Raw genomic sequence first — 26,764 nt, forward strand, 5'->3', positions numbered from 1 at the left:
AAACGGCTGTAAGGACCTCAGCGTATAGATCCATTTGAGTTCCTTTTTTCTCAATATCGCATCCTTATCACCACCTCTCCGTAGAAAACCCACACTGTCAATAACTCTAAAGCGAAGCTGGTTGACAGAATGTCCCGCCTCAACAAAATGTTTAGCGACGGGTTTGTCCATGTTCTTCTTGCGTATAGTGCTTTTGTGTTTATTAATGCGTTCCCTAACTTCCATGGTAGTCTCTCCCACATAAGTGAGGCTACACGGACATTGGATGGCATATATCACGTCCCGTGACCTACAGGTATAATAGCCATTGATTTTATATTTTTTACCACTATATGGATGGAAGAAGTGATCTCCTTTGAGAACATTACCACAATTGCAGCAGGATAAACATGGGTAAGTACCGTTTTTACGCGGCGCAAGCAGTTTTTGTGCAGTCATAGACTGATCGCTTACATCGGTTTTAACCAGCCTATCACGAGGGCTAGGGTTCCTCCTGTATGCCATCATCGGCGGGGACTGAAATTCTTCTATCTCTGGCAATCCCCTTTGGAGTATATGCCATTCCTTCCTGAGGATATGGGCGATGTCGCCACTGTCCCGGCCGAAGATGGAGACAAAGGGAACCCTAGCCTTGGATCTGTTTTTTGTAGAATTCTGAAGTGTGGAACATCTGTCAACCAGCTTCACCCTACGTCTAGTTCTGTCAAGCAGATGTTTGGGGTAGCCACGTTCAACGAATCGTGCGCACATGGCGTCCACCCTTTTTGTACAAACATCTTCCTCAGAAACTATGCGTCTAACCCTCAAAAGTTGACTCCAGGGTATGGAATCAAGCATTTTACGCGGGTGATAGCTATCATGCATAAGGAGGGTATTTCTATCAGTGGGCTTCTGATAGAGGTCCGTGGCTAAAAGACCCTCCATCACATATACCCGTACATCAAGGAACTGCAATTCACTAGCCACACAGGTGAATATGTGAATTCAGCTCATGTTTGTTTGAAACAGCTAATGAATGTTGTATAGCAGCTTGGTGCATATTAACTAGGTAGGTGTAACATAGAGAAACAACAGTTGATTGGATTATGATCATAGTGGGCGGCATTGATATGTTGGATATATACTTGATGTTTTAATTGTAAAATATGCTTGACAAAGGCTATTCCTAGCCGAAACGTTGCTGCTGTTTTTATGCTGTGTTATGCGGTGATCGATTGAAATAAAGAAGGATTTTGGATATGCTGCTGTGGCCCTCCACTTTTTCTATCCAGAGGATAGGTCATCAGTATTTAAGGGCTCATGCACACGAACGTATTTTCTTTCCATGTCCGTTCTGGTTTTTTTTTGTAGACCGAATGCGGAACTATTCATTTCAATGGGTCAGCAAAAATCCTGAAGTGTGCATTCCATTTCCGTATGTCCGTATGTCCGTTCCGCAAAAAAATAGAACATGTCCTATTATTGTCTGCATTATGGCCAAGGATAGTACTGTTCTATTAGGGCCAGCTGTTCCGTTCCACAAAATACGGAATGCATCCGTATTTTTTTGCAGATATGTTTTTTGCGGACCGCAAAATTGCATTTCCTTCAATGCAATGCTATTTAATGAAACTTACTTTACTGCTCCCTGCTGTAAAATAAAATCAAACTAAACTATGAACAGGACATTTAAAACAAATCTATCCAGCAAGGTACTGCATATTTTTGTACGAAAAAAAAACTGAGGTGTTAGAAATTGAAAATCTGTATTGAAAGCTCCAGTGCTGGGAAGATATTCATGAATTTATTCATGGCTTAATAAATCACAATTTTTTCTATTGGAAGTGCTGTCCGTTTCCTTGTACATTCTTTGGGTAAGCAGTGACACCCTTGGACATAGCACCCGTTACTATCTCTGTGAATTGGTGCTGCCATACAGTTTCCTTTTGTATTTTCACTGGTTTGGCTTAGCACAATTTTGTCTGCTATTTTTAGCGGTGTACTTTTTTGACTATGGATAATGAATTTCCACGTGGCTCCACCTACTCACAGGAGGAAGCAGAACATATCATGCAGGGCATTGGGGGAGATGCCGCCTTTTTAAACACCCCATCTGTGAAGGAATTAAAGATAAAACTTGAGTTTTTATCCAAATAGACGGCTTCTTTGGGCCTACATATGACCACCTTGGGTGAATATTATAAGGCCCAAAGGATACCTCGAGCATGAGATCACATCTCCGACCTAACTTGTTTTTTAACAATTCCGTTTATTGCAAGAAACTTGAAGTTCTTTCCAACAGATATTCTCTGGACTTTCTTCTTGTATGTATTGTATATTCAAAAGAATAATTATCCTCTACAGCCGTTGAGATGGGTGAAATCGAACGGGCATTACAGACCTCCTTGTCCCCTGAGAAATTTTCTCTTTTTTCTGACAACGTATCACTTTATGTGTCCAAACTATAGGTTGAGCTTGAAGAAGGTAAACGCTCAAAGTGGACTCGGGATTTGGATGACTACAAAAGGGGCTCTATCTATTCTTGGCAGTTTGAAAATGGCACCTCTAATCAGAAGTATAGAAAGAGAACAAAAAATGCACAGACATCAGGAATAGAACAGTCTTCTTTTTTAGGGAGCAGAATCAGCAACCAGCACAAAAAAGAGGTCACACCAGACGGGGTGGCCGTAGACATCGACGAACCTCCAAAATTGCGCAACAACAAAATTCGTGCTCAGGCTGGCAAATTACAGATGCCAAAGAGGAAATAACTGTTATTAATTTGTCATATAAGATTCTTACTCCGTTACAAGTAAGTGTCTTGAATAGGGGATTGACATTCTGTCCATCTACTCCGCTTAATTGGTTTGATTTAGATATTGATCTGTCAGCCTTTTTTCGCAGGATTAAACTCAAAGCCTGGTTCCACAATAAGACACGGTCTGATACAGCCCAATAGAGTGAGCTCCTGTGATTAACGAGTCTGCCATTGATTCCTATATGACTGCGGTCAGGTCTGATCTATCACATTATAAAACATTATGTGATAGAAGTGCATTCAAGAGCCCTAATCTCACATGGTTGGAGATTGAGGCCATTGAACAACTGAGAAATGATCCCCTCTTTACTGTAAAACCCGCAGATAAAGGGGGTGCGGTTGATGTCTTGGATACCTCCAAGTACATTGCGGAGATCAGACGACAACTTGATGACACTGAGGTCTATCTAGCACTCCAGACCGATCCTAAATTTGACATTGCTAGATTAATTAACAAATGTTTAACCAATGCAGTTCTGGCCGGCATCATTGACAATGATCTCGTTGCATTTTGTACTGTTAGTCATCCGGTTACACCGGTATTATATGTGCTTCCAAAAGTACATAAATCTTTGATCGACCCTCCAGGTCGTCCCATTGTATCGGGCTCTGAGTCTATCTTTAGTAACATCTCCATTTTTTGGGATAAAAACTTACGGAATTATGCATGTGGGGCAGAATCATATATTCTGGATACCACAGATTTTTTATGTAAATTGGAGAATGTTGACCTTGCTGACACGCATTCTATAATTCTAGCATCTTTTGATGTGACATCATTATATACCTCGATCGACCATGACCTTAGTGTCAGGGCGGTTCGACGTATGTTGGAATTGTCATCCCTGACTGCACAAACATGTGATTTTATTGTTGATCTCCTTAATATCATTCTGAGGCAGAATTATTTTCTTTTTCAGGATGTATTTTACAAACAAATAAGGGGTGTGGCTATGGGGTCCAATGTGGCCCCCACTTATGCCAACATATTCATGAGAGGTTTTGAGGAGGATGTCGTCCATGTGTCCCACCACCGCAGTAAGATACTGAGGTGGTGGAGATACATCGACGACATCTTCCTCATTTGGACTGGTGACTGCTCCGAATTGTTGGATTTCCAGTGTTATCTTAATAGTGTTAACAAGAAGTTACAATTCACCCTTGTACATTCAGACACTGAGATCCAATTTTTGGACACCACTGTCAGATACCATGAGTGACAACTACATACATATTTATTCACTAAACCAACTGACAAGAATACCCTCCTACATTTTGAGAGTGGTCATCCACGCAACATGGTGAAGCATCTTCCTTTCTCTCAATTCTTGAGGGCCAAAAGGAATGTCTCTAACCCTGATGTTCTTGATGATACACTTGAGGTCATGGTTGACAAGTTCAAACAAAGGGGTTATCCTCCTAAGCTATTGCAGTCCCAAATTGATAAGGTCCAAGATATCGACAGATGGGATACATTGAAGAGAAAAGAGAGAAAAGGGTCCCATAATAGGATTCCTTTTATTACAAGATACACTGAGCACAGTGTTATTAGGAAACATTGGAGCATTTTGGGAGGCTGTCTGAATCATATTCCTGAATTTAGATCTCCCCCTTTATTCTCTTATCGGAGATCCAGGAATTTGCATGATCAGTTGGTGAGAGCTGACATTGGTCCTGGCCCTGGATTAGTGCAGGGCACATTGACGCAGCGGAGCATGGGATGTTTCCCATGTCTCAGCTGCGTCAACTGTAAACATATTTGCAAGGGCAAGACTTTTATACACCCGACGACAGATGTGAGGTACCCTATCTCTTTTTACCTCACATGCAATTCTAACTTTGTGATTTAAGTCTTAAGTTGCCCCTGAAAATTGTTATATGTAGGTGAGACATCCACTGATCTCAAAACCCGTTTAAACAACCACCGATCCACTATCAGGAAGAAAAACCAGGATTTACCCATTCCCAAATAATTTGTAGAGAAGAATCATTCTGAGAAACAATTAAAATGTTGGATTATTGACCATATTCCCCTACCTAGACATGGAGGCAATAGAATCTAGCTATTAAAAAAGAATGAATTTGTCACGCTGGGTAGGATACAAGATACAATAGAAGCGCAGAAAACCATGAAACAAGTGTCTAGGCCAGAAGCTGTGGATAAAGGTCACCTCCTAGCAAATCCCTACCAACTCTCCCTGGACTTCTGTGCCCACGTTCAGACCCTGAAGGTGGGAATTAACGTGCCCCCGTGCCTAAGACTGAAGAAACCCTAAGATCCCTAAGATAGTAGAAAAGGGGAAAAGAGACAGCCTGCTTCCTCAAGCAAGGAGGGAGCAGGTGTCTCCCTAACAGCCTAGACAGAACACAAGAGAGAAACAAAACCAACTTATCTGTAGCAGAGCAGAAACAGCAATTCCTTCCATCCTTCCTCAGAGGAAGATAGAAGCTATAACCCGCACAGGACACTGGGAAAGGGAGTAATTTAAACTCGTACAAACGACCCCACCCAGTGCACCTGTAAGGAGGCGGATACAGCTCAAAATCCAAACCCAAAACAAACTACACAGGACAGGGCGGAGCCTGCAACGGAGCCGGATGGCTATGGGAAGTGTGGCTCTCCACAAGCATATCCCTCATAGCGCCTTATTTTAAGCCTGCTGGAAATCAAAATGGTCAAAATTGGTGGCTAAAAGCCCGCTGACCAGGCGGGTCATGCTCGTTCCCTCAGCCAGTCCGGAGAAATTGAGAAATTTATCAAAAAGGCGGCGGTGATGGCTGTAAACAGGGAATCCAAGATGGCGCCCGGAACACCTCGATCCGGCCATAAACAGGCTGCAGCTTCTGGCTCCGATAAGGTAGGAGACGACCCTTGCGATACTGAATGCCTACCTATCTCCAGGGCTTTTCTCAAGGAAGCCCTGGCAGACGCCCTGGGACCGCTCAGCCAAGACCTCTCCTCAATAAAAGAGGATGTTCGCCATATAGGCTGGAGGGTAGAAGTACTTGAAGACACCCAGGCCGCAATATTACAGCACCAGAGCGGGGTATCCTCCAGCCTGGCCTTGGCCCAGAACCACATCAACTCCTTGTACAGTATACTGCATTAGAAGATCAGGAGAATAGAAGCAGGAGAAATAACCTCCGCTTCAGAGGCATTCCTGAGACTATTGCGGCAGTGGACAACCCAGAAACAGTCACCCAGATCTGCCTTAAATTACTGGGCCCCGACTCTGTGCATGAAGTCTTAATAGAAAGGGCACATAGAGCTCTCCGCCCGAAGCCTGAGCCACCTAGAGATGTGATATGCAAATTTTTACACTTCCCAGTGAAAGAAGCTATACTTTCCAGCTCCAGAAATTCCAATTCAGTAGAATGGGAAAACAACTCCATCGCCATCTTCCAAGATCTGGCCCAATCAACCCTCAGGAAAAGAAAAATGATGAAGCCACATACAGATTGTCTACGTCAGAGCAAGATCATATATAGATGGACATTCCCGCTTGGTATTTCCTTCCTCCATGACGGTCGACGTATCCATATTGCCACCTTTAGTGATTTGGATAAGGCTTACGACCTCCTTCAGATCTCACCATTGCCCATAGAAAACTGGGACGCTATTCAGAACATGACCACCTTACGTGACCTGCCTCCAGTGATACCCTGGGAACCTCCTCATACCCCAAAACCCCAAAGGTCCAGAAAGGGGAACTTTTCAACCACCCCTAAGCGCTTATCCCTGGTGGATAAATAATCTGCTCCTAATATCTCCTCAAGTTGCTGAAGACGCATAGGACTTACTCCATAAGTTCTTTATACTACTCTACTATATTAATTTGGTTTATCACATGAAAATTTGATTTTTATACTGAGTGGTGATAAAGGTTCTTGCACTCCTACCACAATTTAATATGCCTTCTCTCCACTCAGTATTGAAAGAAGAGACAGTAGGGATTTTCTTCCCATCTGTATGTAGGCTAAAATGGTCATATAGATGTATAGTAGTTTATGAGATCCCTCAGCCACTGCTCTCATCCTATCCCCCCCTTTTATCTATGCTATTATAAACCCAAATGAGGGTATACCCCCTATTCAACCACATTTCCCAGGGTTTCCCAAAACTACCAACATCCTCCGGTATCATCCACTCCTTAGAGGGAGTCGCTTTCAATAGGTATCTTTACCTTTTCCCCCCCTCCTTATGCCACCCATTCAGGGTACTACATTTATTAGGTTCCACTATACTTTACGACTAAGTAATTACACTTGGTTAATGTTACTTGTTATGTTCTATGTTTCTTACCTTTACTGTTTTGACAGGTACTCAAAAGCTTCATTGGTGATTTTTCCAGTATATGACCTGGGGCAGGTGCAGAATGAGAGGAATCTCGGGAACATATGGGGAAAATGGACGTGGGATGGCTCTCCTCGAGGTAGTACCCTTCTTTTTCTCCCCTTGCAGGTTACTCAGCCCTTCTTTAGACTAATACTCAGAGATTGCGATTCACCCCCACACAGGCCTATATATGGCTGAGCTTAAATTGGTTTCTTATAATGTCAAAGGGCTGAGATCCCCTCTAAGAGATGTCAGATTTTATCTATGCTAAATAAGGAAAAATGCTCGGTGGTTTTCCTTCAGGAAACCCACTTTAAGCATGATAAATATCCTAACCTTACCCACTCTAAATTCTCTAGTTGGTACCACTGTGGGGCGGAGGGTGCTGCCTCGAGGGGCGTTAGTATTGGCTTTCACAGGAATCTTCCTTTTCAATATAAATCCCACTTGCAGGACCCTGATGGCAGATTCCTAATTTTAAAAGGATTGCTGGGACAATCATTATTCACATTCGTGAATGTTTGCGCCCCCAACTCAGAGCAGGTTAACTGGCTCATTAATACTCTTTCCTTGGTGGAGGACCACAGGGAGGGCTTTCTGATTATAGCTGGTGACTTTAATTTGACTCCTAACCCCCTTGTGGACACCTCATCAAGGAAATCCCCCATATCAATGAAAGCCCTTAAACTGTTTCATACTAAGCTCTATACCCTGGGGATGGTGGACATATGGCGTTGCCTCAATCCCGAGACAATAGACTATTCCTTCTATTCCCCAGCAAATACCTCTTATAGCAGGATAGACTACATTCTTCTACCTAAAGAAAAGCTTCAATTCTGCTCATCCTCCCTTATAGGTGACATTACCCTGTCCGACCATTCCCCCATTTATTGCACCATACGTCCGGACCTTAAGTCTGACAGACACTTTACTTGGAGGCTTAATGAGTCTCTACTGAGCAATACAACATAAATCTCAAATAGCTTCCTTTCTAGAGGAGTATTTTTTAATTAACAATACCCCTGAGATTTCCCCCCAGACTCTCTGGGACACCCATAAACCATACATTAGAGGCAGATTGATTAGTCTTTGTTCCTTCATGAAGAAAGAGTCAGAAAAAAAGCTCACTACATTACTAGCAAAAATACATGCTGTAGAAAAAACCCATAAACAATCCCTACTTGCGAGCCACTTATCGGAACTCTCCTCTCTTAGAACCCAACTAAAAAACCTACTGAACGAACGTTCAGCCAAGTTCTTTCTGTCCGCTCAGCAAAAAACTTTCGCACATGGCAACAAAGCCTCGAAATACATGATGCGTAGAATAAAACAGAGAAGAGACTCCCGTTATGTGCAATGCATCAAATCTCCCCAGGGTACTCATCTGTTCAAAGCAGAAGAAATTGCAGAGCAATTTAGTCTATTTTATGAGTCCCTATACAATCTTCCACCCTCTGATCTTCCAAAACCTTCCCTGGATAGAGAGGCCAACATCAAATCCTTTTTAGACACCCTTAACCTTCCTTCCCTAACGCCATCACAACAGGAACTTTTGTCTAAACCATTCACCTCTTTAGAGCTGGTAACCACTATTGAATCGACCCCTAAAGGGAAAAGCCCTGGCCCCGATGGCCTTCCCATTTCCTATTATGCGGCCTTTGGGGAACTACTATTACCATTCTTGCTCCCTATCTGTAATAGTTCACTAGCTGGTCACTTACTTTCTGCAGATATGACGAATGCCTCAATTACAATTATTCCCAAAGAGGGTAAAGACCCCGCTTCCTGTTCTAATTATAGACCCATTTCCCTGCTCAATGTGGACCTCAAGCTACTAGCAAAAATGCTGGCCACAAGACTGCAGAACCTACTCCCTGACTTGATCCACCCAGATCAGGTAGGCTTTGTTAAGGGACGTGAAGGGAAGGACAACACCACTAAGATATTAGATGCTTTATACTATGCTTCCTACAAAAACACCCCCCTAGTCATGATTGGCACGGATGCCGAAAAAGCATTTGATAGGGTAGACTGGACATATATTAGGCAGGTCCTCTCAAAATTCCAGCTACCTGATCAGTTCATTAATGCAATGTTCTCCATGTATACACACTCTTCGGCATCCGTGTCGGTCAATGGCCTTATGTCCTCCCACTTCCCAATAAGAAATGGCACGAGGCAGGGCTGCCCATTGTCGCCTCTCATATTTGTCCTAGTGATGGAGTCACTGTTGCAATCTCTTAGGCAAGATAAAGAGATTGGTGGTTTGATGGTGAGAGGCCACGAATTTAAGTTGGCTGCTTTCGCAGATGATCTGCTGATTCTAACCACCAACCCCCTTAAATCCATGCCCAAAATAGTTTCAAAGCTCAACTTATTCGGCTCTTTATCTAACTTTAAAGTTAACCCCTCAAAATCCCAAATCCTACATGTGGGTCTCTCTTCTCCAAGCCTCTTGTCTCTCCAGGCAAACTCCCCATTCAATTGGCAAACCCAACAACTAACGTATCTAGGAATAAAGATCTCCCCCCAATTGACAGACCTGTTCCAACTAAATTATAAACCCCTCCTAGCTTCTATTCAGACCCAATTGGAGTCATTGGACTTCCCATATCTCTCATGGTTTGGGAGAAAAAATATACTTATGTCCCTAATCTTGCCCAGACTCACTTACCTGATACAGGTGCTCCCCATTGAAATTCCTAAATCCTACCTCATCTCCTTAAACAAACTAATACACAAATTTATTTGGCAAGGAAAACACCCCCGTATCTCTTTTAGCACCTTAACTAGGCCTAAAGCCAAAGGGGGAATTGGGCTCCCTGACCCAGAGACATACATGAAAGCCATTCAACTCTCTAGAGTTGTAGACTGGATTAGAAACCCGTCTCACAAATCTTGGCTTATAATGGAGAATGCCTTTTTACCCTCCCCCACTAGGGCTCTTCTGCTGGCTGACAGACCACCTCCTGCATTAAGCTCTTTCCCAACCCCCTCATTCGGAACACCTTAAAAGTCTGGAGGTGTTTCTCGTCCAGCACTGGGGTCCTAACCCTACCTTCCCCTTTGTTGCGGATAAAAGATATAATTAATTTGGCTCCCAAAGATCTGAGAGATAGATGTCCCCTTGCTCTGAGGTCCTCGGAGATCGCAATTACACAGATCTTAGATCAGGATGGTTGTGTACTTCCTGACCCTGAACTCTTTAAAGTATTGGACACACAGGCTCTCAACCCTATCCTTTTACGTTTCCTTAAATCCGAATCCCTCCTTCTTGCAAAGAAAACACCCCCACCCAGTGTTTCTAGCTGGTTTGAAGAAATGATAAGCAGCAAGAAATATCCACGCAAAACCATTTCTACAATATACAAACACCTGATATCCCCCCCTCCAACACTTAAACCTGCTATAATTGGTCTGTGGGAAAAGGACCTCCAAAGAACCTTGTCACCTCCCGAGATAACTAAAACCTTGATTTCTCCACATAGAATATCTAGATGTGTGCGCATTCAGGAGAACAGTTATAAGATCCTTATGAGATGGTACAGGACCCCAGATAAGACATGTCTTTACAATTCCACTGCCTCAGATACCTGCTGGAGGTGTAATAGGGCCAAAGGCTCCTTTTTGCACATCTGGTGGTCATGTGAGCTAATCAATCCGTGGTGGCATAATATAATTTCAAGGTGCAATCAGATCTGCCAGACCTCTCTCCCCTGCACCCTGGATCTTACTATGTTATCACTGGGTTTGGACGGAGTGGGCCCATCAAAATCCTCGCTCTTTTCTCTCCTAGTGGCAGCAGCCAGATTACTCCTACCTACACTTTGGCTGTCCTCTGAGGTCCCTAGCATTGAACATTGGATCAACAGGGTAGATCAGATTTATAGATTGGAGGAGATCTCATATTGGGAATCGCGCTCTAGACCCACTTTCCTCCGGATTTCGTCCCCTTGGAGGTCCTATAGGAATTTCTCCTGATCATCCACCCCCCCATCACCAGCTGACCAATGTCTAAAACCCTGGTCTTCTCTAAACTAGATACCTTTTACCTCACGTCATGATAATATTGCCTCAGTATACCTGTCACCTTTTTTACCTCATTTAAATGTTTGGATTTATTTGTTTTTTCATTTGAATGTTCGGATTCATTTATTCATGATTTATGTGGCCTAACATGCCTTCCTTTTCATTTCCCAATGCTACTTAAAGGCTATAGGTACTTAAGATAACTTACCACATGTCATCTACTTTGTATAAAATCTTTCATGCTATGTACTTGACAATGTTTAACCCATGAAAATGAAAAACAATAAAAATTGTCAATAAAAAAAAAAAAAAAAACTACACATGTGCTGCTAGCCTGGCAGACCTCCGCACATAACCTGAGCAGGGCATGACAGTACCCCCCCTTCTACGGGTGACTTCCGGACACCCCGGCCCAACTTTATCCAGGTGGGCCCTGTGAAAGGCCCTCACCAGTCGGCTGGCACTAACATCTACAGCGGGAACCCACATCCTCTCCTCGGGGCCGTATCCCCTCCAGTGCACCAGGTACTGAAGGGGACCCCGAAGAACACGTGAGTCGAGAACCCTAGAGATCTCGAACTCTAAATTTCCATCAACCAGAACAGGGGGAGGGGGTAATGGCGATGGTTCCACCGGTTTCACATATTTCTTCAGTAAAGACCTGTGGAACACATAATGGATCCTCTAGATCTGCAGAAGATCCAGACGATACGCCACTGGATTGACAACCGCGGATATTTTGTAAGGTCCAATAAAATCTTGGACCCAGTTTCCAAGATGGCACTCTCAGTTTAATATTTTTAGTAGATAACCACACCAGATCACCCACACACAGGTCCAGAGCAGTCATACGTCTTTTGTCATCCATTCGCTTATACCTCTCACCCATCTTCTCCAAATTCACTTGGATCCTCCGCCAGATAGAAGACAAGGCAGAAGAAAATCTCTCCTCCTCTGGCATCCTATAGGAACTAGTCCCAGAAAAGGTACCAAACTGAGGATGAAAACCGTATGCGCCAAAAAATGGCGACTTACCCGTGGACTCCTGCCTACGGTTATTCAAAGCAAACTCTGCTAGGGATAAGAATGAGGACCAGTCCTCCTGATTCTCAGCCACAAAGCACCTCAAGTAGGTCTCCAGGTTTTGATTAGTACACTCTGTCTGCCCATTCGACTGCGGCTGAAAAGCCGAAGAGAGCGAAAGTTGAATGCCAAGCCGAGAGCAGAACGCCCTCCAAAACCTGTAAACAAACTGCGTGCCCATATCAGAAAACACATCCGAGGGAATGCCATGTAATTTCACGACGTTATCAACAAAAACCTGAGCAAGAGTCTTGGCATTGGGCAAACTAGCTAACGATACAAAGTGAGCCATTTTAATAAAACAGTCAACAACCATCAGAATCACAGTTTTCCCGGAAATCCAAACAAGGTCTAAGTGATCCATCCTTTTTCTTTACAAAGAATAAACCAACTGAAACCGGAGACTTAGATGGTCTAATATGACCTTTTGCCAAACTCTCGGCAATATACTTCTGCATGACCTCTCTTTCAGGTTGAGAAAGATTGTACAGCCGAGACTTTGGCAACTTAGCCCCTGGGATGAGATTAACTGAACAATCATAGTCACGATGAGGAGGCAATTCCTGAGCCCCACCCTCCGAAAAGACATCCGCAAAATCTGAGAGATGCTGAGGTAAAACCGTAGTAGACACACCAGAGATAGATGTGCCAAGACAATTGTCCGAACAAAATTCACTCCAAACAGTGATCTGTCTTGCCTGCCAATCTATAATTGGGTTATGTTTTGTCAACCACGGTAACCCTAAGACTATAGGAGCGGGCAAGTCCTTCATGACAAAACAAGACATGATCTCAACATGTGAATCACCCACCCTTAACTGAATACCATGAGCAATATGAGTGAGACTCCTTTGAGAAAGAGGGGAAGAGTCAGTTGCGAAAACCGGAATCTCTCTTTCTAAAGTGCAAGTACTTAGGCCTAGATTTTGAAGAAAAAGAAAATCAATAAGGTTTACCCCAGCACTACAGTCAAGGAATACTTCAACATTAAATTTTCTTGAGTCTAGTACCACCATAGCTGGAAGGATAAAACGAGTATTACAGGGAGCTTGCATACCTGCTTGCTCCACCACCCAATTCACACTACTAAGAGTCAGGGATTTTTTTTTTATGTAAACCTCTTTGTGATTCTTTATCATCAACATGCGGTTTAACTAAAGGACAAGCAAACATTAAATGACCACTTTCTCCACAGTAATAACATAGCTTATGCAACCTCCTAAAGTTCCTATTACCAGAACGGAACAACACCTGACCCAGCTGCATGGGTTCCTCCCCTACCCCAGAGTTACATGTCATATCACCCTGGGGAACACGTGAGACGAAACCACTCACAGAAGAGATCCCTCGCGCGGAGGGAACCTTACACCTCTCTCTAATACGTCTGTCTAACCATAGCATTCTCCAATGTATCTGGGTACTCATGAAAAGCAAGGGCATCTTTTAATCTCTCAGACAACCCCTGACAAAACTGACTACGTAGCGCAGGGTCATTCCACTCTGACTCAGTAGCCCATCTCCTAAATTCAACGCAGTAAGCCTCTGCAGTATGTTCACCTTGTAATAAATTATGCAATTTAGATTCCGCCATCGAGACCCGATCTGGGTCATCATAAATTAATCCCAAGGCTTGAAAAAATTATTCCACCGACCGAAGGGCAAGAGATCCGGACAGCAGAGAAAAGGCCCAGGATTGCGCATCCCCTTTAAGCAGGGATATGATTATCCCTACCCTCTGACTCTCATCACCAGATGAAGATGGATGCAGCCAAAAATACAGCTTGCATGACTCTCTAAAGCGGATAAAGTCATCCACACCCCCTGAAAATCTATCAGGGAGAGCGACTCTAGGCTCCCCAAAAATTTGACTTCCTCCTTTTGCACCTGATGCCAGAGCATTCTGACACCATGTGACCGAATTACGCAGATCAGCAACCTCTAGGGATAATCCCTGAATGCGATCAACTAGTGCATCCATTGACTCCATCCCAAAGCAGCTGAGAAATGTCAGTCTAAGTATTGGCGGGTTATAATGTCACGCTGGGTAGGATACAAGATACAATAGAAACACAGAAAACCATGAAACAAGTGTCTAGGCCAGAAGCTGTGGATAAAGGTCACCTCCTAGCAAATCCCTACCAACTCTCCCTGGACTTCTGTGCCCACGTTCAGACCCTGAAGGTGGGAATAAACGTGCCCCGTGCCTAATACTGAAGAAACCCTAAGATCCCTAAGATAGTGGAAAAGGGGAAAAGAGACAGCCTGCTTCCTCAAGCAAGGAGGGAGCAGTTGTCTCCCTAACAGCCTAGACAGAACACAAGAGAGAAACAAAACCAACTTATCTGTAGCAGAGCAGAAACAGCAATTCCTTCCTTCCTCAGAGCAAGATAGAAGCTATAACCCGCACAGGACACTGGGAAAGGGAGTAATTTAAACTCATACAAACGACCCCACCCAGTGCACCTGGAAGGAGGTGGATACAGCTCAAAATCCAAACCCAAAACAAAACAAACTACACATGTGCTGCTAGCCTGGCAGACCTCCACACATAACCTGAGCAGGGCATGACAGAATTGTTTTGGATACACACATTAAATACCTTGAGACCTAATGGTCTGAATATAGATTATAACCTAGGGGTTTATTCGTAAGGGGTTGGCTTGCCCCATAATGTCCTTCTGTATTTTCTGGACTGTCTTAGTCCTGTAGTGGTGATGTATGTTATACATAAGTGTTCATATAAGATCTTACTCATGATCCTATTCTTTTTCTCTTATAGAATTATTGATACAAGAAGGGGAGCAATATGGAGAAGATAATAGCATATTATATGGATAAACATTGTTATCCCATGCCTATCTAGTATTATTATGTTATGGCTATTTCCCTTTGTTTTTGCTATGGGCCAGGTTGAGCCTTGATAGATATTTTTATAAGTTGTAGAATATATGCCATAGTTGTCAGGAGAACCCTGTCTCTGGCTGTGTCAGGAGGCGTGTATTGGCGGCGCCTGAATGCACGATTGACACAGCAGTGCCGATCGGGCTTATACTGCATGTCCATTATTAGGATGTTGTACCCCCTTGAACAGGAGTATCCACATCCTTTTTTGCTTCCTGGGAGCCGTTATTATAAGAATAACACAACTTTGGGTTACTTTGCCAGTATCCAAAATGGCGCTTCCGGACATGGTCTCATGTGGGCATGCGCGTTGGAATACTGGCAGTTACTTCCGGTCTCGCTGCGTCCGAATGGGGAGGTGATGTGCGGGACGTTTACTTCGGGCACGGCGTGACATCATACTGTTGAGACGCAACCTGGCGCCTGCGCATTGTTAGGTGATAGACGCCAAGTATAAGCTAAGGGATATAAAAAAGGAAGGTTCTCTGATTGTCTCTGAAGAATGAAAATCATTTTTATCAGGGAAACCGTTACTGTGCCTTTTTTTGTCTGACTTTGGGTGGCTGCCAACTGAGAATTTTACTTTTCAGGATATTACCTGCAATGGAATACTATAAGCAAAGTAATAAAGAAAATAATTGATACTTTGTGGATAAAAGTACTGCATAAGTAAGAATCTGACACTTTGTTACATGTCATGGCTTATAAAATCCATTGTCTTCAAATGAAAGCAGTTGAGCAAATTTGGGGTCAAATAAAGTGTAACAGAAGAATAGTATTAGACAATCAATGCACAAAATGACACCGCAACTAACTGTAAGAAATTGCAAAATAGTAAAAAATGGAAAAATCAGCCCTGATTACCACAGCTGCACAATTGTAACAAAGCTGGAGATTGCCACAACAGCAGGGTCCTGCAGCTTTCCAAATGTGTGGGTAATTTTACACTTGCACAAAGTTGTTAAAGCAGTTGTCCCCTGAAAAACTTTTATCTTAAAATCTCAAGGCGTATGTGTGTGGAAGGGCATGGAGGGGATGGGGTTCTGTTGCTCATTGAAGAGACACAGAAGTGTATGGAGACTTATTTTTCAGGCAGTGTTCCATGTGGAAAGCATGCAAATTGGCTCATACTAGACCTATCTGTAGGCAGTACTTTTTCTGTGGTCTTTGCCCCTCATCACTGCAGAGCAGGGCACCTATTAGAGGGGAAAAAAATCATGGAAAATGATGCACTAGCACAATAGAAGCAAACATTATATATGGACTAAGCCCTCACTCTGATATGATAAAATCTGAGACTCTCAGCCAATATATTTTGATCAAAACAGATCTATTCCCGCCTACCCACACAGCATACTATATGTGCAGGGTCTGCCATCCTTAATGTAGATGCCCAGAGGCATAGGTAGGTTTAGCGTAGGACCTGCCTGACTGAGACCACCTTGGCGCGGGTAGGCGGGCACAGATGTGTTTTGATCAAAATATATTGTCTAAGAGTCAGATTTTATATTTGAGTGAGGGCTTAGTCCATATATAATGCCTGCATCTATTTTCTGTGATTTTTTCCCTTATAAATCTTACCATGTACATCCGCATATTTCGTTATCATGTTGTGCAGGATGTTTTGTATCTTTTTCTATGATTTTTCTCTTATTAGAGTGGTTGAACATAGCACAGGGGTTTTGGGTTGCTTATTCTTATAGAAGAGATGCAGCGGTGTATGTAGAACTTATTTTTCATGCAATGTTCCATAGGAATAGTGTACAAATTATCTCATACCAACCAAACCAGAAACACACATCTGTAGGCATCATTGTCTGAAAGAACAGCAGGGGCGACAAACAAAACATTTGTTTTAAAGGTTTCAATTGTAAAAGTATTAGTTTCATATAAGGAACAATTTAGTTTCTACTTTCATTTATTGGACAACCCTTTTAGCAACTAAACTAGTTACATGTTATGCAACAAACATTTAGAATTGTTGTAAGTTTAGAAGAAAACATATCCCCCCCCATAACTGCTCCACTGTTGTCCATGGGTTATGTCTGGTACTGCAGTTCAGCCTTAATATAGCCCATGGAGAAAACTCATTTGGTGCTGTTTTTGAAAAAGAACAGAAATAACAAAATTTCACACAAAGTCACAAACCCTTGGAAGCCCTGTTACAGATTTGGAGAGAAAGACCTTCAAACAGATTTTGCATTGGGACTAAGGGGTTTCCAAGTTATGCCTCTGCTTATGGCAAAACTTGAGGGCATGTGGGTACAGCCACGTGTTCAGGTTTCTTCATGTACTTTTGGAAACCAAATTAGGGAATGAATTTGAAAAAGAGAAGTTATATCTGCTCTTTCTCTCCTTTTATGATCGACTCCTGATTTTGGCTTCCAAAAACTCCAACAGGAAACCTGAACATGTGGGCGTACCTTTAGATTACAAAACATTTGTTAAAGGTGTTTTCCGAGACTTAAATACTGATGACCTATCCTCTGCGTGGCACTGTGCTTGGTGAGCAGGAAAAAGGCCACGGTGCTCACAGGAGTGCTGTTGCCTTGTCAAACAACTGATTTTCGGGGGTCCCTGTGTCGGATCCCCATCGATCAGATACTGATGAGTATTTAAGGGCTCATGCACACAAACGTATTTTCTTTCCATGTCCGTTCTGTTTTTTTTTGTAGACCGAATGCGGAACTATTCATTTCAATGGGTCAGCAAAAATCCTGAAGTGTGCATTCCATTTCCGTATGTCCGTATGTCCGTTCCGCAAAAAAATATAACATGTCCTATTATTTTCCGCATTATGGACAAGGATAGTACTGTTCTATTAGGGCCAGCTGTTCCGTTCCACAAAATACGGAATGCATCCGTATTTTTTTGCAGATATGTTTTTTGCGGACCGCAAAATACATACGGTCGTGTGCATGAGGCCTAAGTCTCGGAAAACCCTTTTAAATTGTTCAGAAAGTTGTCAGTCTAATATTAGGCTGTTGTGCACAATGATAAAGAGTAATTAATCCACAGATCTGATTCTAGCCTGATCTTCGCTGTCATCTGGTCTGCACATAGCTTTATAGCAAGACTGTAAATAAGTAATTACCTGTTGACAAAAGACTGATATTGATGCAAGTAAATGCATCCTGAACACCCAGACACAAAAAAATGCAAACATTAAAATGCAAATGCCTTTCAATTGGATTATGCTATGCTATGCTATCATCAAAAGTTATTATGTAGTCTGCTTCACAGTTTCAAGACTTCTTTTAAGTAAATTAAAAATGCATTATGAAGAACAGCTTCTCAGATATATATATATATATATATATACAGTGCCTTGCAAAAGTATTCACCTCCTTGTCTTTTTTCGTATTTTGGTGCCTCACAACCTGGAATTAACATGGATTGTTTGAGGATTTGCATCATTTAATTTACAGAACATGCCGACAACTTTGAAGATGTATTTTTTTTTTTATTGTGAAGCAAACAACAAATAAGACAAAATAACAGAAAAAGTCAATGTGCATAACTATTCACCCCCCTAACGTCAATACTTTGTAGAGCCACCTTTTGCGGCAATCACAGCTCCAAGTCGCTTTGGATAAGTCTCTGAGCTTGCCACATCTTACCACTGGGATTTTTGCCAAATCCTCCTTGCAAAACTGCTCCAGCTCCTTCAAGTTAGATGGTTTGTGCTTCTGAACAGCAATCTTTAAGTCTGACCACAGATTTTCTATTGGATTGAGATCTGGGCTTTGACTAGGCCATTCCAACACATTTACATGTTTCCCGTTAAACCACTCAAGTGTTGCTTTAGAAGTGTGTTTGGGGTCATTGTCCTGCTGGAAAGTGAACCTCCGTCCTAGCCTCAAATCGCGCACAGAGTTGTAAAGGTTTTGCTCAAGAATATCCCTGTATTTCGCACCATCCATCTTTCCCTCAACTCTGACCAGTTTCACAGTCCCGGCTGCTGAGAAACATTCCCACAGCATGATGCTGCCACCACCATGTTTCACTGTTCTTTGGGCGATGTGATGTGTTGGGTTTGAGCCAGACATAGCGTTTTCTTTGATGGCCGAAAAGTAAAATTTTAGTCTCATCAGACCAGAGCACCTTCCTCCATACATTTTGGGAGTCTCCCACATGCCTTTTCGCAAACCCACAACTTGCCTTATTGTTTTTAGCTGCAAATAATGGCTTTCTTCTGGCCACTCTGCCATAAAGCCCAGCTGTATGGCGTGCATGGACAGATTTTTAATGACCGTCTAATATACCTCCAGCCACATAATCACTTGATGCTTTCTGTCCGGGGAATGCCTAATGTTTGGGGCCTGTACTCCCATGGGGCCTAAAATAAAATGTTTCTAGGCCACATTTTTGACAGTTTCTCTTTAAGACGCATAAAAATGGAACCTGATTAAAATATATTTTTTGTTGGAATTTTTGCCATTTATCCCCCTCTGGTATGTCACTGTCCATGTTGTAGGCCAATTTGTGCACTTCTTGTAAGTATTTGGTGTCTGCAATAATAACCTGAAGGTTTTTCAGGTTTGCCTGCCATTAAAGTGAATGGGGCCCGCCGCGAACTTGCGGTTTGCGAACATTTGATCGCGTTCGCGAATCTTCCCGGCTGATGTTCGTCCATCACTAATTATGAGCACTTTGGGAAGCATGTTAGTCCGAGGCAGGGCCTGTAGTGGTCAGAGGCTTTGAGTGGACTCACTATAGAAGCTGCGTGGCTGCAAAGTTTGGAAGGAAAGCTGCCTTTGTGGCTGTGTTTTAGGGTGTGTCTACACTGTGAATTTGGATGCAACAGTTGTTGTGCGAGCAAAGATCATAGTGTAGGGGGGCTGCTATAGAAATAAAAAAAGGTTGCAGCACGACACATATACTGTATCTACAACAAGTGTGTTGACAAAAGTGTGTGCCATTGTCGCATCAAATGTGCAACTTTTGCTGCAACCCCATTCATTTTTATGTCAACGCTGTTACACTGAGACCTTACACTGCATATGACAGTCTCTTGCGGTCCACAGATCGTGGATCCTCAAAACACAGATCCTGGCCGTGTGCATGCCTCCATTTTCTTTTTCACTTCACTAGCAATGAAGATAAGGAAATCTACAAGATTAGGCAGAGAGAGGCCAAGCAAGTTATAAGAACTTCTAAAGCGCAGGCAGAAGAAAAACTAGCTCAGTCTATGAAAAAAGGGGATAAGACATTCTTCAGATATATAAATGAAAAAAGGAAATTAAAACAAGGAATAACTAAATTAAAAACAAAGGAGGGAAGGTATGTAGAAGAGAATAAAGGGCTAGCCGACTGCCTTAATGAATACTTCTGTTCAGTTTTTACAAAAGAAAAAGGAGAAGGACCTCCACTAGAAAGAATGACTATTAAATCGTTTGATGCATGTATCTTTACAGAGGAAGATGTTCTAAGTTTGCTGTCTAAGGTGAAGACAGATAAGTCACAGGGGCCTGATGAGATACACCCAAAATTATTAAAAGAGCTTAGTGGTGAGCTGGCAAAACCGTTAACAGATTTATTTAACCAATCATTAGTAACAGGAGTCGTCCTGGAAGATTGGAAATTGGCAAATGTCGTGCCCATTCACAAGAAAGGTAGTAGGGAGGAATCGAGCAACTATAGACCAGTGAGTCTGACATCAATAGTAGGCAAATTAATGGAAACCCTATTAAAGGATAGGATTGTGGAACATCTAAAATCCCATGGATTGCAAGATGAAAAACAACATGGGTTTACTTCAGGGAGATCATGTCAAACAAATCTTATAGATTTTTTTGACTGGGTGAATAAAATAATAGACGGTGGAGGTGCAGTAGACATCGCATATCTAGATTTTAGTAAGGCTTTTGACACTGTCCCACATAGAAGACTTATCAATAAACTGCAGTCATTGAGCATGGACTCCCATATTGTTGAGTGGATTAGGCAGTGGCTGAGTGACAGACAACAGAGGGTTGTAGTCAATGGAGAACATTCAAAACAAGGTAATGTTACCAGTGGGGTTCCACAGGGATCTGTATTGGGACCGATTTTGTTTAATATCTTCATAAGTGATATTGCAAAAGGCCTCGCTGGTAAGGTTTGTCTTTTTGCTGATGACACAAAGATATGTAACAGGGTTGATGTTCCTGGAGGGAAACGCCAAATGGAAAAGGATTTAGGAAAACTAGAAGAATGGTCAGAACTCTGGAAACTGAAATTTAATGTGGATAAGTGCAAGATAATGCACCTGGGGCGTAAAAACCCAAGGGCAGAATATAGAATATTTGACACAGTCCTGACCTCAGTATCTGAGGAAAGGGATTTAGGAGTAATTATTTCAGAAGACTTAAAGGTGGGAAGACAATGTAATAGAGCAGCACGAAATGCCAGCAGAATGCTTGGATGTATAGGGAGAGGTATAAGCAGTAGAAAGAGTGAAGTGCTTATGCCGCTGTACAGAACACTGGTGAGACCTCACTTGGAGTATTGTGCGCAGTACTGGAGGCCATATCTCCAGAAGGATATAGATACTCTAGAGAGAGTTCAGAGAAGAGCTACTAAACTAGTACATGGATTGCAGGATAAAACTTACCAGGAAAGGTTAAAGGACCTTAATATGTATAGCTTGGAAGAAAGAAGAGACAGAGGGGATATGATAGAAACTTTTAAATACATAAAGGGAATCAACTCGGTAAAGGAAGAGAGCATATTTAAAAGAAGAAAAACTACCACAAGAGGACACAGTTTTAAATTAGAGGGGCAAAGGTTTAAAAGTAATATAAGGAAGTATTACTTTACTGAGAGAGTAGTGGATGCATGGAATAGCCTTCCTGCAGAAGTGGTAGCTGCAAATACAGTGAAGGGGTTTAAGCATGCATGGGATAGGCATAAGGCCATCCTTCATATAAGATAGGGCCGCGGGCTATCCATAGTATTCAGTATATTGGGCAGACTAGATGGGCCAAATGGTTCTTATCTGCCGACACATTCTATGTTTCTATGTTTCTATGTTTCTTATCGTTGTCCGCAAAATGGACAAGAATAAGACATGTTCTATCTTTTTTGGGGGGCCACAGAACACACAAGCAGATGCAGACAGAACATAGTGTGCTGTCTGCATCTTCTGCGGCCACGTTGAAATAAATGGGTCCACATACGGACCAAACATAGGGTTGTGTACATGAACAATTAATCCAGTCTCGACAGTGAATTTTCAGTTGGATCTCATGCAGCACCTGAATTAAGGAGATGAGAGAATTATTTCACAGTCACAAATCCTATTTGTTTTTCAAAAATAGCTGAGGCTGCACAATAATGCACATTGTGGTGTTCCTTCAGTCACCTTTATACACAAATGAGATTTGTAACTTGTACCAAAAGGTCATTAGGCTACAAGAAAGAAAGAACGCCTTCCAGACTTCCATTTCATTGCATGACATAAGCATTCAGACTGTCACATCTGAACTTTACTGAAAGGCATGACCTACTAGAAAGCAGACAGTTAAGTCAGTACATTGCAGAAGAACAATTGATGGACAGGTGTGCAAGGGTGGCATGGCATTTTCTTTTAAGCTGTATTTAAGATTTGTTTTGTGTCCGATTAATATAATTTTTTTTTAAATATGTCATTTGTGTGTAAGCTGTGTACCGGGGTGGACTCCCCAGGATAGAGCAAAGTCACAGACAAGGAAAACGACACTGACACCAGCTTTATATGCAGGAACAGAAACTTTATTTTAACAATAGTCATAACACAACAATATAAGTTTACACAGACCAAGTTATATCCCAGGCCCCCAGTCACTGTTCCTGTTAGTGGGATAGGCCTAGCCCGGTGGCACACACAGCAGAGCCTGCAAGTCATGCTGTGCCGCTGAAGAAGACACACCTAGCCGGTGGCAGATGCAGCAGAGCCTGCAAGTCAAATACTGCAGCGCAGAACAGTTCTGTAAGGCCTAGCAAAACATATAACCCTAACTAGCTAACTACTTTAGGCCTAGGCTTAGTCTCTGTTACTTCAGGCGCCACTCAATATAAGTCAATGAATAACCAGGTGTACTGACCTGCATCAATTCTGAGCCCGAGGATGCTGCTTACTCGAGATGGCCACCAACCTCTCAGCAACCGTGCGGCCTTGTTTGGTAGTCAGACTTCTGCCCACACACTGTAAATGGTCTTCCTGGAACAATCTCCCTTTCAAAGTGCCGGATCCAAGTAAGGGACAACAACTAGTCTCCTTCCTCTGCATGCCCGTTCACTCCTGGACACCTGGAAGCCAAGATGGAATCGGATTCAGTCTCTCACAGAACATTGCTTCTGCCATGTCAGAGCAGCTCACACTTCATGGTTTACTCAGAAGCAGCCTGCATGAGTCATCACCTGCTTTACATATGCAAATCCCAGAGTGTGCTGGCTGTAGCTGCAAAACAGTGGCCTCTAGTGCCCGGAATGCCAAATGACAGTTTCAATACAATTTAGGCACAAACATTATACAGGAACCGCTGTTTCACAATCTCACATGTGTCTGAATCGATTCTACACAAATCATTTTTTTCCCCTGTTTATACACATTACTCTGCCCAAGTGTCCAAAAATTATGCATTAATGGGGGGTAGAATGCCTGCATATTAACACACACGCAAGTGTTAATTGTCAACAGAAAGAGTGGCTTGTTCTGAACAAGCCTGGAAAAGTTCTCCTTTTTAATTGGGAGCAGCAGCAGTACAGTGTGGACGTGGGAAGGGTATGGTTATAATGGTATGTGGCTACAATAGTAGCGGTAGCAATCATAGCACAGCATGGAACAGACAAGTCAATAGATATGGCTCTCTAGGGGTAATAGCAGAAGTGACGGCTGTGTAGCCATAATGGTGTAATGGAACTGGCAGTAGGGGAATTAGCAGCAGGGAACAGCAGCTGTGGTGGTGACAGCAGCATCCATACCGTACGGAACATGATGATAGGCATGCAGACAGTGGCAGTGGCTTGATGGTGGAAGCAGCCATATGGTACAAAACATGATGGTAGCCAGCAGACAGCGGCAGTGGCATTGGCATTATGGAGCACCATCACCAGAGGGTAGATCTATTCATTAGACTCTGTGAAAATCCTCATGGATCCATGCCTTGTTCATTTTTTCAAACCTAATGTTTTGTACTCTGGTGGAGGATAATTTTGTCCATTTGGATAACACCTGCTGTGCTGAAAACCCTCTCTGAGGTGGTACTGGAGACTGGACAAGACAGTACAGAGAGAGCAAATTGAGCCAGTTCCAGACACTGTTCCATTTTGCTTGCCCAATGGTCAAAAGGGTCAGGGAGCATGATATGTGCTGGTGAAAGGCTAAATATAACTGAACCTGGATGTTTAGGCAGTCTCTTTTTTACCGATTTGCATCAGCCTGGCATTGCATATGGAAACATTTCTCCATCATATTGATTTCCCCAAAATGGTTGCTGCTGCAGCTTCTGCTGCTTATGGTAGCAGACACAGTGGGAGGTGGGTGACTTTGCAGGGTGAGGAGAGGGCCTCCTTATCAGATGCACAGATGTAGAGATGGCCTTGCGGTTCGTCCGGCAGTCGTTTTGCGGCAAACTTTGCTCGTTCGCGATTCGCCAAACATGCGAACAGATGCCGATATTCGCAAGCGCCATATTTTTTTGTATAGCGCAGAACTTTGACCCATGACACATTCATCAGGTGGGACAGGACAGCCAATTGAGACATTTCAGCACATAGACACACCCCAACCCTATAACAGAACCCGGTCTGGCAGCCATTTTACATTATGTGTTTTGCCAATGTGGGAGAGGTTGCATTTTGGAGCAGGGACAGTTAGGGACACCAAACGCTAGCTAATAGGGACTGGTATAGGTGTGCTAACGATAGGTGTGGTATAGAGGGGTGTGATATACTTATAATATACTTTCTAACATAGAAATTATATTATAGTGTATTTGTATTGTGCAGCAGTTGTGTGCGGTTCTGCTGCGATACTGCAGCTAGATAGAGGGACAAACGCTATTGGAGTAACTAATTGCAATGAGTGTGATATACCTGTTGCCCCCCAAAAACTGCTTGAGGGCTGCGATATACCTTCTTCCACAAAATCCTGATTGAGGGGTGCTATATACCAGTTTCCGCCAAATACTGATTGAGGGGGGGCTATATACCTGTTTCCGCCAAATACTTATTGAGGGGTGCCATATACCTTCTTCGACAAAATACTGATTGAGGGGTGCTATTGCTATATACCTTCTTCCACCAAATACTGATTGAGGGCTGCGATACACCTGCTTCCACAAAATACTGATTGAGGGGTGCCATATACCTGTTTCTGCCAAATACTGATTCAGGGGTGCTATATACCGTATTTTTCGCCCCATAAGATGCACTTTTTCCATCCCATTCATAAAGTAGGCGGCGCAGGCACGTCATGTGACATCAGTGAGTTCCAGCCGGCCGCCCGCCCTGCTCTGCCTGCTACAGGACATTTAGTAAGTAGTACAGATGGAGCTGGGGATGTCACGGCTGAGGATGGGGGAAACCCTCAGCCGTGCGATGCCAGAAGATGTTAGGTCGCTGCTCGACCAGGACGACAGAATTAGGGAGCAGGTCACCTCCTACAGCGTCCCTAACTCTGACCCTGACTCCTAGCTGTATGAGCCGACCCTGATGGTAGAAGGGCTCATACTCCGGAACCTTGGGGTCCCTACTAGCCCTCAGGGTGGCCCTGAACTAGGAGCAGGGTAAGACGACCTGTTCCTCCCGGACACGGAGGAACATGAGTCTCACTGGCCAAGCTGCAAGGAACGGGAAACACATATAGACATATGGATATGGCAGGTGAACAAAACTAGTTCCAAACCTACCTGCCACAGCCTTGCTGACTGGAACCCATGCACCAGTATTGCTGTCCACACAAACACCAAGGAGACAGCACACCACAAAACACACAGGTAACCAGGACATCTATAGCTGTAATAAACACAGAAAGGAAAACACATCAACTTGACATCATACATAGGATTTATGACCACAAGGGTGGCCCTCACTGGAACATGGTATATAACCAGGAGGATGACTCCAACTAACCATGGCTGAAGTACCTCTCAGAGTCTGGCATCCAGCAGGAGCTAAATAGCCCCAAGTGGCCACACCCACACACAGACACACACAGTGTTCACACACAAAGAAGGTAGTTAACCCTTCCTACACCAGGCAATGGAAGACTGACACTTAAAGGGGAAGTGTCCAAACAAACATCACACTGCAGCTGTTACCGCAGGCAATGACATGCGTGGCAACCATGTCCTGGGAAACAGCCAGAAGGCCGAGACACTGCCACCACATGTACAACACGACACGTTCCCACGGGCAGCCACCAGTGAAGGGAAAATGTCACAGTGCACACCAGACAGGGAAAGTGCACACAAACACACACACCTCGTGCACACCAGACATAGAAAAGGCACCTGTAAAAAAAGACAGGTTGCCAGGTGTAACCGCATGCACTTGACAGCAAGCTGCCTAGCAACAGCTCAGGCTGCTATACTGCCAAGTACAAACATGTTGCCAGCGGCAACCACATGTGAGGCAACATACCAGCAGCCCTC

The sequence above is a fragment of the Bufo bufo genome, chromosome 4, assembly GCF_905171765.1.
Source record: "Bufo bufo chromosome 4, aBufBuf1.1, whole genome shotgun sequence".
NCBI lineage: Eukaryota > Metazoa > Chordata > Amphibia > Anura > Bufonidae > Bufo > Bufo bufo.